The sequence below is a fragment of the Lycorma delicatula genome, chromosome 5 (genome assembly GCF_047948215.1).
Source record: "Lycorma delicatula isolate Av1 chromosome 5, ASM4794821v1, whole genome shotgun sequence".
Classification (NCBI taxonomy): domain Eukaryota; kingdom Metazoa; phylum Arthropoda; class Insecta; order Hemiptera; family Fulgoridae; genus Lycorma; species Lycorma delicatula.
The window spans coordinates 87203887-87221872 of record NC_134459.1 but is presented as its reverse complement, the minus strand read 5'-3'; the positions used below and the strand labels follow the sequence as shown (position 1 = coordinate 87221872).

At 27.7% G+C, this 17986-nt stretch overlaps 1 protein-coding gene across 1 annotated transcript in view; it reads right to left on the bottom strand.

The window, feature by feature from the left end:
• The window catches only part of LOC142325158 (atrial natriuretic peptide receptor 1), a 1463037-nt gene that overhangs the window by 176980 nt on the left and 1268071 nt on the right, over window positions 1-17986 (bottom strand). The gene's annotated exons all lie outside the window — the stretch shown is intronic.

The window sequence follows — 17986 nt, the reverse complement described above, 5'->3', positions numbered from 1 at the left end:
GTTAGCCGTACCACGTCGCTTCTCAGTTGTGCTTGTATACATATATACATTGAAATGTTTGTTTATTATGTCAAAGTGCTTGTTTATATGAAATATTTCAATACGTAATCAAAATTAAAAAAAATTGTTTAAATTCAGTGTAAGTGTAAGATATTATAATATTTGTGAAGAATACTGAATAAAAAAGTGAGTACATCAGAAATGTATTTCATATTTACATTTTATATTTTTTATTATAACGTGTACACGTGACACTTACATTCAAAAAGCATATACGGTATAATATATAATATTATATTATGTATGTATATGTATTTTATTTATATATATATAACAATCTCAAACGATAAAAATATAAGTACTACAAAATATGGACAACAATAGACACAGTATTTACAAAATATTTGGATAAATTTCATTCAAGAGTACTTATTTCATACTTCAATTACCACAAACCAATTGTTTCATTTTTAGAACATGATGATAATACAAATAATGTAAACATTTCAGAAATATAATAAAATGTATTATTGTTAACTATATAATACATATCATTATTATAACATGTAAATATTTTGTTATTGTTACCAATAATTAATAAATAAAATTAATTTAAATTTTGTTAATATTTTTCAATTCATTGTACTATCATTTAAGTATATGTTTTAATAAAATTAGCACAAGTTAGAAATAGTAATATAATCAAATATAATTATAAACCACTAATCGGTATTCATTATTTTATCTTTCAGTTCTTCCAGCGATACCAAATTGCAATTATTGTCTTAAAAATCAATTTATATGTGCCTAATCTTAGGACGGATTTAGTTTTTTTATTTGTAGAGTTTCTGGAGGTTAAGACCAGTTTCCTAGACATGGTAAGGTTAAAATTTAGGTAGTACTTTTTAAAACTATTTTTTATCTTCCTGCAATACGAAGAACAAGATACAATTTTGTTCGTGATTTTTCTTTTCTCCTTCTTCTTTATTGTTTTATAATTATGGTTCTGTATTTGTTAATTTTTTTTATAGATTCTTTTGATCAATAATGTCAGTGATTTCTGTTGTAGAACCAAATGAACTCAGCTGAACCTGTAATGGACTTCTTTCTTATGCGATAAGCCAGTAGACCAAACCCACCGGGTTGGTCTAGTGGTGAACGCGTCTTCGCAAATCAGCTGATTTCGAAGTTGAGAGTTCCAATGTTCAAATCCTATTAAAGACAGTTACTTTTATACGGATTTGAAAACTAGATCGTGGATGCCGGTGTTCTTTGGTTGTTGGGTTTCAATTAACCACACATCTCAGCAGTGGTCGAACTGAGACTGTACAAGACTACATTTCATTTACACTCATACATATCATACTCTGAACTAATACCTGATGGTGATTCCCGGAGGCTAAAAAGAAAAAAAGCGTATAGACCAAACAGTACCAGGCTTGTTCTTTAAACCATCTCATTAAAAGTTATCATTGTTTGTTCCAAAAATAATAATAATTAACACATAATGAAAAGTTCGATTTCTTTATTCTGTTTAATACTTACATTATAAATACTAACATTTATATACATGTTTATTTTATTAATAACACTCCAACCCTTTTTTTTTTAATTCAGTGGAATAAACTTTAGTTTACATGTTCGATAAGAATAATTAAAATAAATTACAAAAAAATAAATTAAGTTATTGTACATAGTATCTTTGAATTATCTATAAAGAAACTTAAGTAAGAAATTTGATTTATGCAGAAGAATCTGTGTAAAAAGATTTGATTTATGAGAGAAAAAACTGAAGTAGTACAAAAACGGAATCCCTTTTAGATTGACAATCATTAAAAAATACGGTAACCCACATACGTACTAGTAACCCATATTCGTATGAATAGAAAGAGGAAGATCTCATGAGAGCGGATATACAATAGATAAAATCAAGCTCTTTAAACTCAATCATTTCACGAAACTTACTACTGCAAAAATACCCTCCGATCGATAGATGATGGAGCAATAACAATAATGATCTATATTGAATCTCACAATAACCACAGATTCTTCCTTAACTTATACTGACTAATTCAGTAGTAAAATTTTATTTAGACCGTTTTACTGGTATCCTTATTAAAAGAAAAAGTAGTCTTCTATTTACTCGGTACAGATATAATTACATTTCGAATCGTGGATCAGAAATTGTTTTATTTATACTTTATCAATAAAGTATAGCGTATATAATAATTTTTAGTACAATATATAAAAAGAATCAGATAAACATTGCCATTATCTATAGCTTCTTTTATCTAAGATAGTTTAGAGGAATGTTGAATTACACATCGGAACCAAATGTAATAAAACTAACCCGGTGAATTTTATAGTAATTATAAGTATTTTTATTACTATTCGTTGTAGAAGTATTTTGGTATTATAAGTATCCTAATAAATATTTTATACGCAACTAAGTTATTAAATATATGTTATCACCTTAAGAAAATAGTTCTGAACGACCTGTCATGATACGTAACAAGCATTTCATATGATTCTTACTACTAATACAATGCAATTAGAAGAAAACTCGGCATTACTCAAACATCCAACAAAAACTTGAAACCCGTCAGAAATAGTTCGTTATCTTCCTCATTAGAAGTGGTGAAAAGGCCTACCGAATTGCATGACGGGCGCAGGTAAGAGTGGGGTGGAAATTCAGTTGGTTTTTAGTTTTTTTCCAAATATCTCAAAAACTATGCATTTTACCACAAACATAATTCTATTTAAAATTAAAGAACATCAATTTTTTTTTTGTCTTCAGTCATTTGACTGGTTTGATGTAGCTCTCCAAGATTCCCTATCTAGTGCTAGTCGTTTCATTTCAGTATACCCTCTACATCAAATATCGAACAGAAATTGACCTACACATTTTTTTTTTTGTTCAAGTCAACGGTTACGGTGATATGGAGGGAGTAACTTTCAATGCTGTTACGAATTGTAGTTCGAATTGATTACGAATTGTAATTCGTAATGATACTGTTTGCGCGAATCCGATCCAACTTTTACATCGGATGGTATGAATAGTAAGAACGGAAGAGCAAATGGCAGAATCTTCAAATATGAACTCTGTGTTTATCCTCACTAACTTTGTGACGAATATTTTTGATAAAACCTTTTGATGAGGAAGTGGAATTAGTCTTCGATGGTTAAAGTGCTGGTACCTAAAGTAAATAATCCATCTGCCATCATACAAAAACCAACCGGAGTTGGATAAGTTATTGAGGAGGACACCTCATCCATCGTATCATAGTGTGGCGACACCCCTCTACATTTAAAGCAATATGTCAGCAACATGCAACTATAGTGATTCTCAATTTGAAAATAGTAGACAAAAAATACAATTGATATCTCTACCGATGAGGTATTTGCAAGAAGCAGGATGAAAAGTTCTCTAGGCAAGTGAATGTTGACACAATGATATTTTTTACAGCTACTGCAGTCAGAGAAAGGAATTGAAGCATTAATAATTAGTGATGACACTGATTTATTGGTTCTGTTGATCGTCCGATAACCTATTGATGATGATGATAACCAATAAAAAAGGCGACCAGCAAGCAAAAATCAATAATATTTCAGACATTCAACGTAGAATGGGGATACGAAAAACGTTCTCGTAACAGTTTATACTTTCATCGGCCGCGTCACTGTTTCATTCATTTACAGAAAAAGGAAAATTACTCTTTTTAAAGATGTATAAGCAGATAAGGAGCTTTTCATCGCAAACTTCAATTATTCAATGACCCTTACACAATAGTAAAGGCTGTAGTTAATGTGGGGAAAAAGTTTTTCTTTCCTTTATTTGAATATAGAGATTCTGATATTTTGAATAGTTTGCGCCGTAACTGTGTTCACAAACTCTCCAAAAAAAAGCCAGTGTACTCTCAGTTTAAGGTTTTTGTACTTCTTCCTGCGTTCGCTGCAGCACAAAATCACGCGATCCTAGTTTATTATCAAGTGCAGAAATGGTACAGTGTGAAGTCAAAATGGTGGAAAAAGGTTGCTGCACGTCCTCGTCCAGGCTCAACATCCAAGGTTGGTACACGTGACGACTTGCTTTGCCTCATTACATGTACTTGCTGTAAAGGATGCATCCTTTACAGTATCGAAGAAGTGGTTTGCAGTGCTCAAAACCATGTGCAAAAACTCTGCAGGACAGGGCTGCTGCAGATATCTAGCTGAAGAAAAACATGATCTCGAAGGAGATTTTTTCCTCGAAGAGGAAGAGAAGCCCACTGAGGATGCCGATGATCCCGATGAGTTAACTGTTAAATGATAATCCTTTAACTGAATATACATAATGTGATTTAATTATAAATTTCGGTATGGTTTAATTTATACGCTTTTTTTATTAGATACAATTTATAGCATAACATTGTTACCTATTTCTCGTACTGGAATAATTAGCTAGTATCCATATATATATATCAAAAAACAAGTACCTTCTTATAATGCGTAAGTACAGTTAAGAATATGCGTTTCCACCTAAATTGGAGCTGATTTAATGGTTTTGAGTAATTTTCAAAAAGTGGAAATTTACTCAAAACCCTTCAGAAGTAAAATTTACCCCCTTCATTTCTCAGCAAAATGTATAAGACCACCACTTTTGTTTGAAATTTAATTTTCTACAATTTTGTACAGAATAATGTTTGCGGTAGAATGCATAGTTTAAAATGAGATCTCATTTTACCGGCTTTCGCACCCCTCCTACCAAAAACTCGTCACGCAATTCGGTGGGATTATTAACTATTTCCTGCGAGGAGGGTAATGAACAATTTGTGACAAGTTTCAAGAATTTTTTTTAGATGTTGAGGTTACAGTCCTAATTGTACTGCACTATAACGGAAAATAATAAATGAACAAGTTTCTCCCATGCTCTTTATTCAATGAATCGAATGTACTTTTTTATATCAGCCTACCAAGCTACCGAAATGAGATGATATTCAGCGCTATAAATGAAATCTTCACTCTGTTCACCAAGAGACTGGCTTTAACATCATTACTCACAGATAAATCAACTCTAACAGCTGACTTTTGTACCTCAAATCATTTCCACCAATTAAAATAATAAAAAATATTGGGACAGATAAAGTAAAGAAACAATTTAAAGTACACCTTTCTGTTGAGGAATTTAAGAATAAAATAAGTTTGGTGAATGATATATGAGGAACAATGAGAGTAATTTTAGATAAAAACAGTTTTTGTCGAATGTATACGTAAATAATAATACAAAAAAGTAACTCCCCAATTTTTTATGGGTGCAAGGTGGGTGTGGGCAAAGTAATTATAAATGTAAAGTTAGTGGATGTGACCTTTTTAAAAAAATATTTAAAGATAAAATCTTTTTGTGAACTGGAACTCGATAAATTGCCCCTTAAAAAGTGATCGATGGTGAAAGTTAAAGCAACATTATTTACTGTAATTTTAAAAAGTAAAACTACGGGTGTTTCCTGCATTGATTGGGATGTTTTAATAAAATCAGTTAAATTAAAAAAAATAAAATTAGTAAAAAAGTAACAACGGAAAAACTATTAACAAAACTTAAATTATTTATTTATTCACATATTATTTTTAATTACTTTATATAAAAAAACTCATGTTTATAAGTTAAAAGCATTTACCACACAAGATCATCATAAAAACCATTAAATTTGTCAGTTTTTCAATGATTTATTTTATTAGTTTTGCGTACAATTATATTAAATTATAACTGCTAATTTGACTTTGGCGTCGTATTAATAAAAAAACTACCAACTGAACAAAGATCTTGAAAAATTAAGTCCTAAAACTTTTAATTTTTTTTTATTCAGCATTTTCATACAAAAAATATAAATTCTGTATATGGTTCGAGACGTTGACAAATGTTAATTCCTTTATTTATATCTATTTATGTGTTTATAATACGATTGATTACAAAAAAATGTTCATTACTGTATTCCTAAAAAAAAAAAATTATCTTTGAAGAGGCATGAAGTTATTCTCGAGGTTCAAGAAAATGTGACAGAACTAATGCAATTCACGCAATAAAAATCCCCCATTTTGGGAGTATTTTCATTAATTTTCGTATCCTTATCCAAAGCCGAAATAGTAAATTTCTTCAAATGATCAATGCATTGAAACCGATCATGAGAAAAAACTTACGATAATATTTAGTTTTAAATAAAATCAATAATCCACGTTAGTTTACATTTTATTAACAAAGCAACATAATATTGAAATCGTACTATTGTGATAACATGTGAAAAGTAAGAAGCCTTTTCCTATAACTGTTGCAGATTTACTTCAAATATATCGAAGAAAAAAAAAGCATTCAAGTTGTATAAAATTCAATTTTTTCCATCCAGTCATTCGTTGTATGAATGACTGGATAGATTTAATAAAGATTTTTCTTCTATTACCTGAAATTTAACTTATTTAATGAAAAACCTACCAAAGTTTGTTAAAAATTGTTGAGAAAGATTTTATTTGAAAGTGCAAAAATATTTTTTTGAACAATAGGCATTAGTTTAAAATCATAAACCGAAGTTAATTATGGAAAAAAAGTTTTATAAAAGGATTAATCGGTGCTAATTTCTCGTCATTTGATTGAATTTGTTTTCAATATTAGTTAATAATAAATATCAATCCTACAAAACATTTTTTTAATAAAAATAAATAAAAATTACAATTAGAAAAAGAAAAGTAAGTTATATTGATAAAAAAATTATTATTTTCTGTGTTTTTTGTATTTAACTTAAAATACGTATTTATAATAATATAGCCTACTTTATCTTAAATAAAGGGTTAGGTATCATCCATCAAAAGCACGTAAAGCTACTGACACATTTTAATGAATATTTTAATACAGTATTATGAATGAGTCTATACCAAATAACTTAATATGATGGAGTGTTGTAATAAATGACTTCCATCTCTGACATCGCTGCTGCCTAACTACCCAAGATATAGGGATAAACTTATAGCTACGCACGTTTACATGTTAGATACTAATAATATTACTAATAAAAACGTAATTATTTAAATTAAGCAAATTTTTGTTAATTTTTTGTTACTGTTCTTACATTCGTTACGATATTAAATAATAACTGGAGTCCGTATGGAAAGTTTAAGTAATTTACATTGTTTTAAATCTAACTTTTCACTTTTAACTCTGAATGGCTAAATCGACTATAGTTATCGATAGTTTTTTAATTTTTATTTTTACTTTATAAACTCAAAAATAATTCTTTGTAGCGTAGTTTAACTTTTCATTATAAATAATCAAAAATTAAACCATACTTAGAAACCATATTGCAATTTACGCAATAATTGAAAGTCACTCAATTTTTGCGTAATTGCAATCTTTTATATCTACAGTTTCAAACTGTGTAACATACGCCGAAGACTAGGTCCTGATAACTTAAGGGTTGACCTCGTTTTTTAACTGAGCAATTACAACTCTGATGGACTAATTCCGGCACACGAATGATGTTTTGAAGAGCTCTCACTCTTCGTGTCAGATGGTTTTCCATCCAAAACTGGGTCAGAAGAACGAAAATTAGAACAGAGTTAGACCACGGTTGTTAAAATGCAATTTAAACTGCCTTTACGTTGTTATTGATTTACCTTTTTTGAAAAATTCCATACGAAAATTCGAAACGAATCATCTCGGTGACTGACGAATGTTTCAATAGTTAACATCCATGTCTGTGATTTCGTTCTGAATACTTCATAAATCGGTCGGGCGAACCTTATTAAGATTACTCCAGAAAGAAATATGTCAGTTCGTTTTGACTACTTCTCTATAAAGGACATGAATAGAAACAATATTGCAATACCCTAACCGCAAAATCATTAGGATTACTTATGAAATCCTGCAACTTTCTGAATAAAGAAATGAATTGTTTTATGATCTGCATAATATGTCGCTATTGTAGAACGATGATGATCAGTTCGGTAAATGAACGCATGCATGTAGTTTAGAATAATGTAGAATAAATAGAGTGTAGTGCACAGAATTTAAATATTTTTGAGAAAAAAAATCTTTTAAAAAGAAGTTTGACAGAAACGCAATTAAAAAATAATACTTTTTCAATTCTTTATTAATTGTCAATTGTGGAAGTCCTTGGCATATTAAAAATAACTTTTTTTAACTTACTTATCTTTAATTTCGAGTTGAAGTGATGAAGTTGCAATTAAAGAAGAAAAATTATTAATTATTTTTAGTGCAAGTATTTTTCGGTTTAGTTATTTTAAAAGTCTATTTCATTAAAAATATTTTGATGTTATGTCTATTTAAATTATGGATAGATAAAAAAAAACTAGAATTCATTTGAAAGAAACATTTTTGAAGACGTGAGGAATTTGGGTTTTATGTAAGAAAAAGGAATACAAAGAATATATATATATATTCTTTAAGAAAAAGGAATATTAAAATAAGAAAAAAGAATACAAAGAATATATATATATATATATATATATATATATATATATATATATATTCTTTGTATTCCTTTTTCTTACATTAACGATTAAGGATCTTCGGAATGTGGAAGTCAAATTATTTTATCATAAATTTTCCAGCTTTAATTTTAACTTGAAAATACTTTTAATGTAGTATTGTTATCAGACTATTTGTCAATAGGCTATAAAAAACCTAGTACTAAGCAATAATGATAACAAAAAAAAACTTTGATATGTTTTCAGGCTGCATATAAACAAATATATTTTTTGTTTAAAATCGTTATATTTCATCATTTAGGGAAAAAAGCTTACAACAAGACCCAATCAGAGAAACATAATTTATAAAATAAATAAAGCAAAGTAAATATTCGAGTCTGAAAATATATTTTAAAAAAACACTTATTTTTTTTTTAAATAAGGTAGAAAATAAAAGTTTTTTGTTTGTTGTTGCCAATAAACCAAATTGAAACAAATGATTTGATTTAATCATTATTAGTGGGCTAGTTATAAAGAATGAAAACCAACAAAATTACAATACGTAAATAATTATCATCAACAATATGAATCTTAAAATTTAAGTAAAACTGATGAGAAAAACTGGAAAAAGAGATTAGAAATTTATTATCGAACTGGCACTTTGCTTCAAGACAAAAAGAAGTAGAGAAAATAAAAAAAAAGTATAATAGAGAATTATTATTTTCAAGTAAATTTATAGAGACATTAAGTTTCCTAATCAGCGTTAATGTAGGAATAAACATATTCTGGTCGAGCTCAATAATACGTGCGGATACGAACGTGTATTTGCGTATTTTCATGTAAGAGAGAGATAAAAATATAGATACGCTTCTTCTAATTACAAGGTTAAAAAGCGATTTATGGATCGTTACATTTTAATATTTTACGCGTAAAGTGTATCCTAGTTAAAACTTAAATCTTCTGCATGCACTTTCAAATTCTTCCTATTGATCCAATCCTAGTATTTATTATTAAAACAGAATTGACGGGAGTTAATTCTGCTTTAATAATAAATCCAAGTACAAGATATAATCCTTTTTGTAATTGAAAATTCCCTATGATCTCCTAGTTTCCACTTCATTTTACTTTAATATTTTTATTCTCATTTTTATCTCATTTAGTCATCAAAGTATATGTCTCGTGATTTTATTTTACCTCAGAGCTCCCAGAGCACGTAGAAAAAATTTGGGAGTAGTAAATTTCTTTTGTATAGAATATCTTTATAATTTCATAACACTCAATTGAAAAACCTAGTGCATATGTTAATTTTTTTTTATTTTAAATAGTTCTAACCAGTTTTTAAGTACTTACAGAAAACTAAAATATAAAATAAGGCTTACCTGTCCGTCTCTGATATATGAATTACTTCTACAAGGAATTTGATTAAAATATGAATTGTAAATTTCGTAATTGGAAGAAACATACGTATATTTTAACTTGATATTTTTAAATACTAAAGAGTAAATAAAAATATAAAATAATCGATCTCATGATGGCAAACGAATATGTAAATGAAAAGTGTAATTAATTTATTACACTGAGTTTTGGTACTCATATAATTATTTATTTTGAAGTATAATTTTAAAATGGTAAAATAATCACCCTAATTTTAACATTTCACCCTTTAAGAATAAATAACCCTTTACCAATCTATCTAGCTTGGTTACACACACACACACACACACACACACACACACACACACACACAGGGCTGACGTACACAAGCGCACAGCATTTAATAAATAGAAGCTGTTATTTTTTATCAAGACTAATTAGTCTCCAGCCAGCAAGTTCCTGTTTTTAGTTTTTATTTTTTAACAGGAAATGAGTTTCCTACCCTCATACCAAAGATAAATTTATTTACTGCTCTAATTACTTACCGTTTTTAACTGAGAAAAGATTTTTGGTATGAAAACAATATTAAATATAATTAAAATACAATAAGTTGTTTCTGGTTTTTCCTTGTTTCTGGTTTTTCCTTTAAAGAATTATTCCACTTTTTTCAATGTAGTATTGTATCTTCTGTTCTTAAATTTTATTAAAACACTAATTCTGGTATTTATTTTAATATATTTTTTAAATGCATGTTTAAAAAACATATTTATAAATATCATGCATTAATTAGATATTTTTTTAAACACACCGTTAAATAAAAATCTTGGAATGAATTCCTAGGACATAGGGAATTAACTTTTTTTGGGGTAAATGGGAAACAAGCAATCCAATGAGTTTTTCATCTGAAAATACAAATAAATGGGATTTTTTTTTTTTAAATAATCCAAATATTACATGACCGCAGTAAGAATAAGAATATTAACTTTACCTAAAATAAATTTCTTCTTTAACAACATAGATACGTAATTCAAGAAATTCAAAGATAGAAAGGGCGAAAATAAAACTATTACAAAAATAGTTGAAACAGTTTATTTTCATAACAACTACAGGCTCCATGAATTTAAAAATATTTCAATATTTAATTTTTTTAACTATGAATATTATTTTACATTTTCAAAATAGTTACTAATCAGTAAAATAATATTAATTGAAGGTTTTGTTTTTAAAGATAAATCGAATGAATGACTGATATTCAATTTTAAAGTACTTGTAGGCTAATGCATCTTATTCATACGGTAGGTTAAAGCAAAAGTCTTCGCAGTAAAAGTTATCAAACTTTTTAGAAATGCAGCGAGATGGAGAACCCAATTCTTGGAATGCTCAAGAATACTTAATAAGCAATGAAAATATGTAGCTAGATGCGTGAATTTCAAATATCAAAAAACATCTTAAGCAGATGTAGGAATGATAATAAACACAGTAAGAAGTTTTTATTATTCTTACAACATTAAACAGATTTAAAAGCAAATAAAAAATAAATATAAACCTTATTTAATAAGAGTCGAAGTTTATAATTTTTCAGTTTTTTATTTATTAACTTATCAGTACGAGTAAAAAATTGTATAATGATTTACAGGACTTTGGTGTATTATAAATTTTTTCTTATGTTTCGATTTCGTAATTTTTTTTAAAATAGCTTCTGAATAGTCGTTTCATTTTAAGAACTTAGTGCTGATGATTATTGTTTGACAGTCGAAATGCACATCTGGTTGTACAAAAAATTATTATGATTTAAAACATGTTTGAATGACATCACTATATGTTCTTTTAATTAATAAAACCAAGAAACATTTTTGACATACAATTTGTGTAAATATTTTTACGTTGTTTATACCTTTTTATTTATTACAGAGTATTTATTGATATTATGTATTCAGATTACGTATTGATTGGATTACATATAATTTGATTTTTTTTTTACGCAACACGATAAAGTGTTTGCGTTATTTTCTATTTATATTTTTATTTATGTATGCGTTAATATTCTATTTTAAAATAACGTGTACGTATTTTATTATTATAAACGTGTACTTTTATTATTATAAAAGTGTACTTTTATAATACGAGTATTTAAGATACAATGAATATTATCAATTTACTTAAATAAAAAAGTCAGTATAGAAATAAATTTTACATGACACCTACAGATTTTATTTGGGTTAATAATTTTGTACTCTGCGACGTAAAATAACAATTAAGAAAAATATTTTATCGTACATATGGAGTAAAATTGAACGTACCACTATTTGCAAGCTTACCTGGAACAATCTAAAAATCACTTTGCCTACTGTCTCATTTAGAAAAATACTTCAGTTTGACGGGTTGTATAATATTTTATTTTTTCATTTTTAGGGCCATTTGCTTTTTTTTCTAATGAGTCACAGAGCGATTTGATGAAATTTTACAAGTGGATGCTCTTCGAAGTCAACCTACCATGGGAAGTTAATAATAAAAATTTTTGACGTAAGAAAAAATGTCATACCTGACCGGTACTGAAACCCGGAATCACCGGAAGGAAAACAGAAACATATTTCGCTACGGAATTCATAAACTACGTTAATTTTTATAGATGTGCAACCATAATTTTCATGAGTCACTTTCATTATAATACACCAGAAATTTATTTATTATGATTGAAACATATTAGGAAAAAAGTATGACGCATAATTCTATTTTATTTAAAACTATTTATAAGAAAGACATTTGCGTTATAAGGTAATATACTGCCACATACACATTCGAATGTAAAAAAAGAAGATAAAAAAAAATCTTCCATCATTTTAGTTCATTTAAACTAAGAAAAACGATGTGATAAATATTGGTTTTCGATAAACGAAAACTTATTAAATATCATTAAATTTTTTCATCCTTCAGTATAAAGGGAAAACTTCTTTTTTACCCTTCTATGATTTTTTTCCTTTTCAGCATTAAAGAAAAGTTGAGTAAATTTAAAAAAAGAAAAGAAGATACTTAGGGAGATTATATGAGAAAAAAGTCATACGATCATAATATTATATTGATTACATAATTTGATATAACATAATTACTACTCAAATAAGTAATTTAAAACTGAATATGTATCACCTTAACAAAAAAAATAAAAATTCTTACTCTGTGTAACAAACGGTTATTATCAGCATTAAGAAAGAATATTAATTAAAATGTGCTTAAATGGATGACCACTGCCTTTTAGATGCCGTAATCGAAACTTTGCTATTCATCCAGACGCTAGTCGAGTCATTTCCGAAATTGGCAGTCAATCTACTGAATGCAAGCTGAGTTCAACGGTTGAATTTCAGCTGATTTATTTGAGAAATTAATTGACGACTGAATAAAAAACAATATTCATGCTGTGCTTCGTATCGGCGAGCGTAGTTGCTAGCCGGTAAGACGACAGAAGGAATTGCAGTTCACATACCACATAAATACGCGCTTCCCCCATCAAGCCAACTGAATGCGCAGCACCCCATAATGCACCGGTGGCTATATAAACAGTGAAACTATAATGCAATAGCATTCGCTCTCGGATCATGACCAAAAGAAGAAGAAGAAGGTAAGTGTTACCTGGCAGGCCCGACGTGTGATCTTTTGCGAATCCCAAAATCCTCGTCGGAGCAGCATGCTTGGCCGGCCCTTTCAATGCTACCAGGTTGTTCATAACGTGTCACGGGCAAACCTTCCTTATGAACGCTTCTCAATTTGATGTTAAATTTAAAAACAAGTAGTAATCTTGTATTTTTTTTTGTTGAAATGACTGAATTTAAAGAAAAAATGTTTAATTTTTTTTTTAATTTAAATTTATTTTTAGGCATACAAAAACACTTTCCATGTGCAAAAAAGCAGTTTGTTAGAATTGAAAATATAAGAAAACTTTGTCTCGATTGATATCAAAATAGGAACGCAGATAACGCTGGAATACGGGATATATTATTCTGTAATCTGTATTCCTTCTATTTTCTTGACATTTTTATTAACATACTTGCAATATTAGCATAATCACAGATATAGAACTTCTTTATAATAATCATGTATTAAGTGACAAAAAAAGCACAAATCATAAAAATCTAGACAATATAATTTAAAAAAGAAAAACACGTTATCTGGAAACATTAAGCAATACCAAAAAAAAATCCTGTACAGTCTAAAAAAGTTATCGAAATCATTTCATTTGGTGTAGTGTAAGGATTAAAAAAAATTAAAAAATAAAATAAAAAATACATGCACACTTTGAAAACCGATTTAAAATTAACTGTTTATTAATAAAATTAATAAACTGATTTAATTTCTTACAAAGGAAAAAAAATAAAGTAAGAATGAGGAAAAAAGGATTGCAATTTATAATATACAATAACAAAACATTTTGATAAATACTGGGCTATGATAAAATGATAAAAAAAGATACACTCAAAATATTATTATAACTAATAAAAACCAACTTTGATCTTTCAACAGATTCCAAAACACTTAACACCTTTCCGTTTTTGAATTTTATCACGTTTGATTCACGATATTTTTTGTGACTAATGTGAAGATTTTTTTTAAGTATAGTAAAAGTGAAACCATTAGGAATGAAATACGGGCCGCAACTGAACATCTTGAAGAAAGCACTCATACATCAATGGTAAAAACCTTTTGAATATTTATTTATCTTCGCTATTTTATATATAAAAGCTTGTTTTTACACAAAGATGATGTGCTTTTAAAAAGAAAGTTATTTTTTAATAACAGTAACAATACATTTGATATAAATTCATATATTGATCATGTAGTATTATTATATAAGTTAAGCGTACATGCTAACTTGAATAGGACGATGTGAATCGAACGAGTGCCATAAATGGACTTTACATCATGGAAGTCTAAGTGGAACAAATTATTATTACAATTGAACATCCAGAGACAAAGGCTGCAGCCGCATTGCATTCTTTCACACGGTGGGAATTTCCTGGAATCTAGGGAAAGAAAACACATATGGCTTATGGAATGCAATGTTTCAACTATTCTTAGTCATATAACTTCTTGTGTGTGTATGTATGTGTGTGTGTATATACATATATGTATACATACATACAACAGTATTAAACAGTTCTTTTTTGCTTGATTTATGATTTATTTTTAGTGATTTTTTTAATATATTTTTTTCAATAAAAGTCATGCTATCAACTGAATCACATTTACAATTTTATTTTTTATTTATAAAAAAGGTCTTAGATATTGAAAGTGAATTATCTAATCTACTGGTTGCCATCATCATCATCATCTGGTTGGCATCATAATCATCTGGTTGGCATCATTATCATCAACAATCAGTCGTTATTACAATGTTCGGAAAAGTTAAAGGAACTGAACGTACTCAAAGCTTATGGTTACCGAATTTCTCTCAGAGTAGTCATTTTACTGATGGCTATAGTATTTAAAACAAGATTAAAAAACAGCCTTACGACTAGCTGCCCTGAGACTCGATAAGGAGACATTGGTAATTTTAGAAATGTAACTGTAGTACTGTGAATTATGATAGTGAACGAAAAAAATGTCTGAAATTTTGTGTAATGATCTGAATGTAATTATTTAAATTATACAAAATATAAATATATATTTTACGACTTTCTGACGTTTATTCGAATTACCGTGATTCTGTTTTATATAAAATTTAACGCTTAGTTTGTTGATTTATTAAAACACCCTTTTTCATGACATTGCGTTTCATTAAAACAAAACTGATTAAAACCAAATTAGGTGATTATAATTTGTTTATTCAACCTAGTCACAAACTTTAAAAATTTGTTTGTTTTTGACAAAAGGGTTTCAACTGTTAACACCTTACAAAGGAAATAATTTTTTTTTTTTTTTTTTAATTTTTGAACGGAACTTCAAAACTTATTTCTACTTCTGCTAAAAACTGACAATTTGTTTAAAGGAAAACTGCAACATCATTTTTATATCTTAAAACTAACCGAACAACAAAGGCAAATAAATATCTTTTTTCAAATTAATCCCTTTCATAGTGTAAAAAAGAAAGCTTAAAAATTCTCAGGTAAATCAGCTAATACTTTAATATGAGAAAAAAAAATTGTGGTTTAAATACATTCGTTTGTCAACAATCAATAATGAATACAAAACTAAACAACAATTTTTTTAAGTAGGGAAAGAAAGTATTAGTTTATGGACAATAATTACATTTAAATCGTACTCTACAGATTTTCACTTAGAATTATTGCATTACCTCCTGAATAGTTACGCAAATAGGTCAGGAGTAGAAAGAAAAACAGATAGAAACGTTTTTTAACGTTACTGGCAGATTGTTAGCGGATGGAGGATTTTCCTTACTCACCTTCTACACATTAACTTATTTTTTTCTTTTCATCAATTTTCTAGAATGTTTCAATGGTTTTGGAGACAAACTAAAATATAGTTTAACAATATATACGTTTTACTTTTGTGATCTTTGTATGATTTCCCACTACGTATTTTTCATGAAATATATCTCCCAAAGATTGTTCGTAATAAATCAAAATTAGTTACAAATCATAATGAGTAGAAATTTTTTTTTCCAGTTTCCATGCAAAATAAAAACAAATGTTGAAATATGTTACACATAATTTTTTTAATATACATTTCCTTTTTTTACGATCCTTCGTTACTGAATTTTCGGACCTAGATTGTCGTGTAATGAAAACACAAATGTTTGAAAATCAGCAACCAAAATAATTCTTTGTTTATTCACTTTCTATCATAATTCTTAAACGTATTTTAAAAATTAAAAAAGCATCTAAAAATATGTTACTAATTCTTCAAATTTCGACATTTTGAATTCAGCGATTAGTTAAAAAATAATTTAGAATTTATTACCCATTAATCTGGCTCTAAATAAATAAAGTAAAGAATTTTAATATCAGTTGAAAAAGCATTTTTTGTTACTCTGTAAGGCATTTTTAAAAAAAAAAAATGAAGCATAACTTATTTTTTATTAATTAGATTTTTATCTAAAATATTGAAAGTTCTAAAAAACTAACTGTATGAAAAAAAGCAGTTCGCAAGTTGACTACAGATTTAGCTACTGATGACTAGCTAAGGCTCACACTGGAATAATTCGAATGTAAAATCTGTTTTATGTTAAGTTTTCCAACTAATTTTGTTAAAAATAATGTAAAAATTAAAATACCATAACAATATTACAACACATACCAAGCAATAATATATATCTACTATTAACGGACAGTATCGGTCAACGAGAATGAATTTCTACAGTTTGAAAAATGCCACTGACAGGGACTTGAACCCGGAACTCCAATTGGCAGAGTGGTGATGAATAACATCAAAATTATCCTAAAATTCATCTATGTAGGCAATGGCTATCAGTCGTTTACAACTAGGACCAACAAAGGAACTTCCCCAGAAAACCATTATGATTTGTCCTTTTGTACTTTCTACTCATTATGATTTGTAACTAATTTTGATTTATTACGAACAATCTTTGGGAGATATCTTTCATGAAAAATACGTAGTGGGAAATCATACAAAGATCACAAAAGTAAAACGTATATAGTGTTAAACTATCTTTTAGTTTGTTTCCAAAACCATTGAAATATAAAAAATTGAAGACTTGCATGGACAAAAATAAAGAATAAAAAGTACGGATATAACACAAAACCTCTTCATTTATATTAATTTTATTTAATAAAAAAATGAAACAAATAGTTTCTTATATAAGAATAAAAAATTGTAAACAATTTAATTATATTTTATCTATTAATGCTTAATATTAATTAATACAACTATATAATGACAAAAAATTATTTTCGTTGAACTGAAAACAATTGAACTGTATAAATAAACATCTACGGTGATTTAGAATTTAAAAAAATCCTTTTACAATATAATTTCCTTTCTAATTTTATAATATTTTTTTTTATATATCTTTTATGATATAGTTTTGATTAAAATTCTGTTACCTTAATTAAAGTAATAATCATGTAATGTGCCTGCAGATACAAACCCCAGAAAAATATATTAGAAAAAAGAAAGAAGGTAAAAAAAGCATAAGGAATACAGGAACAAAATAAATTGAAATTAAAAAAAATTCAATTATAATTTACTACAA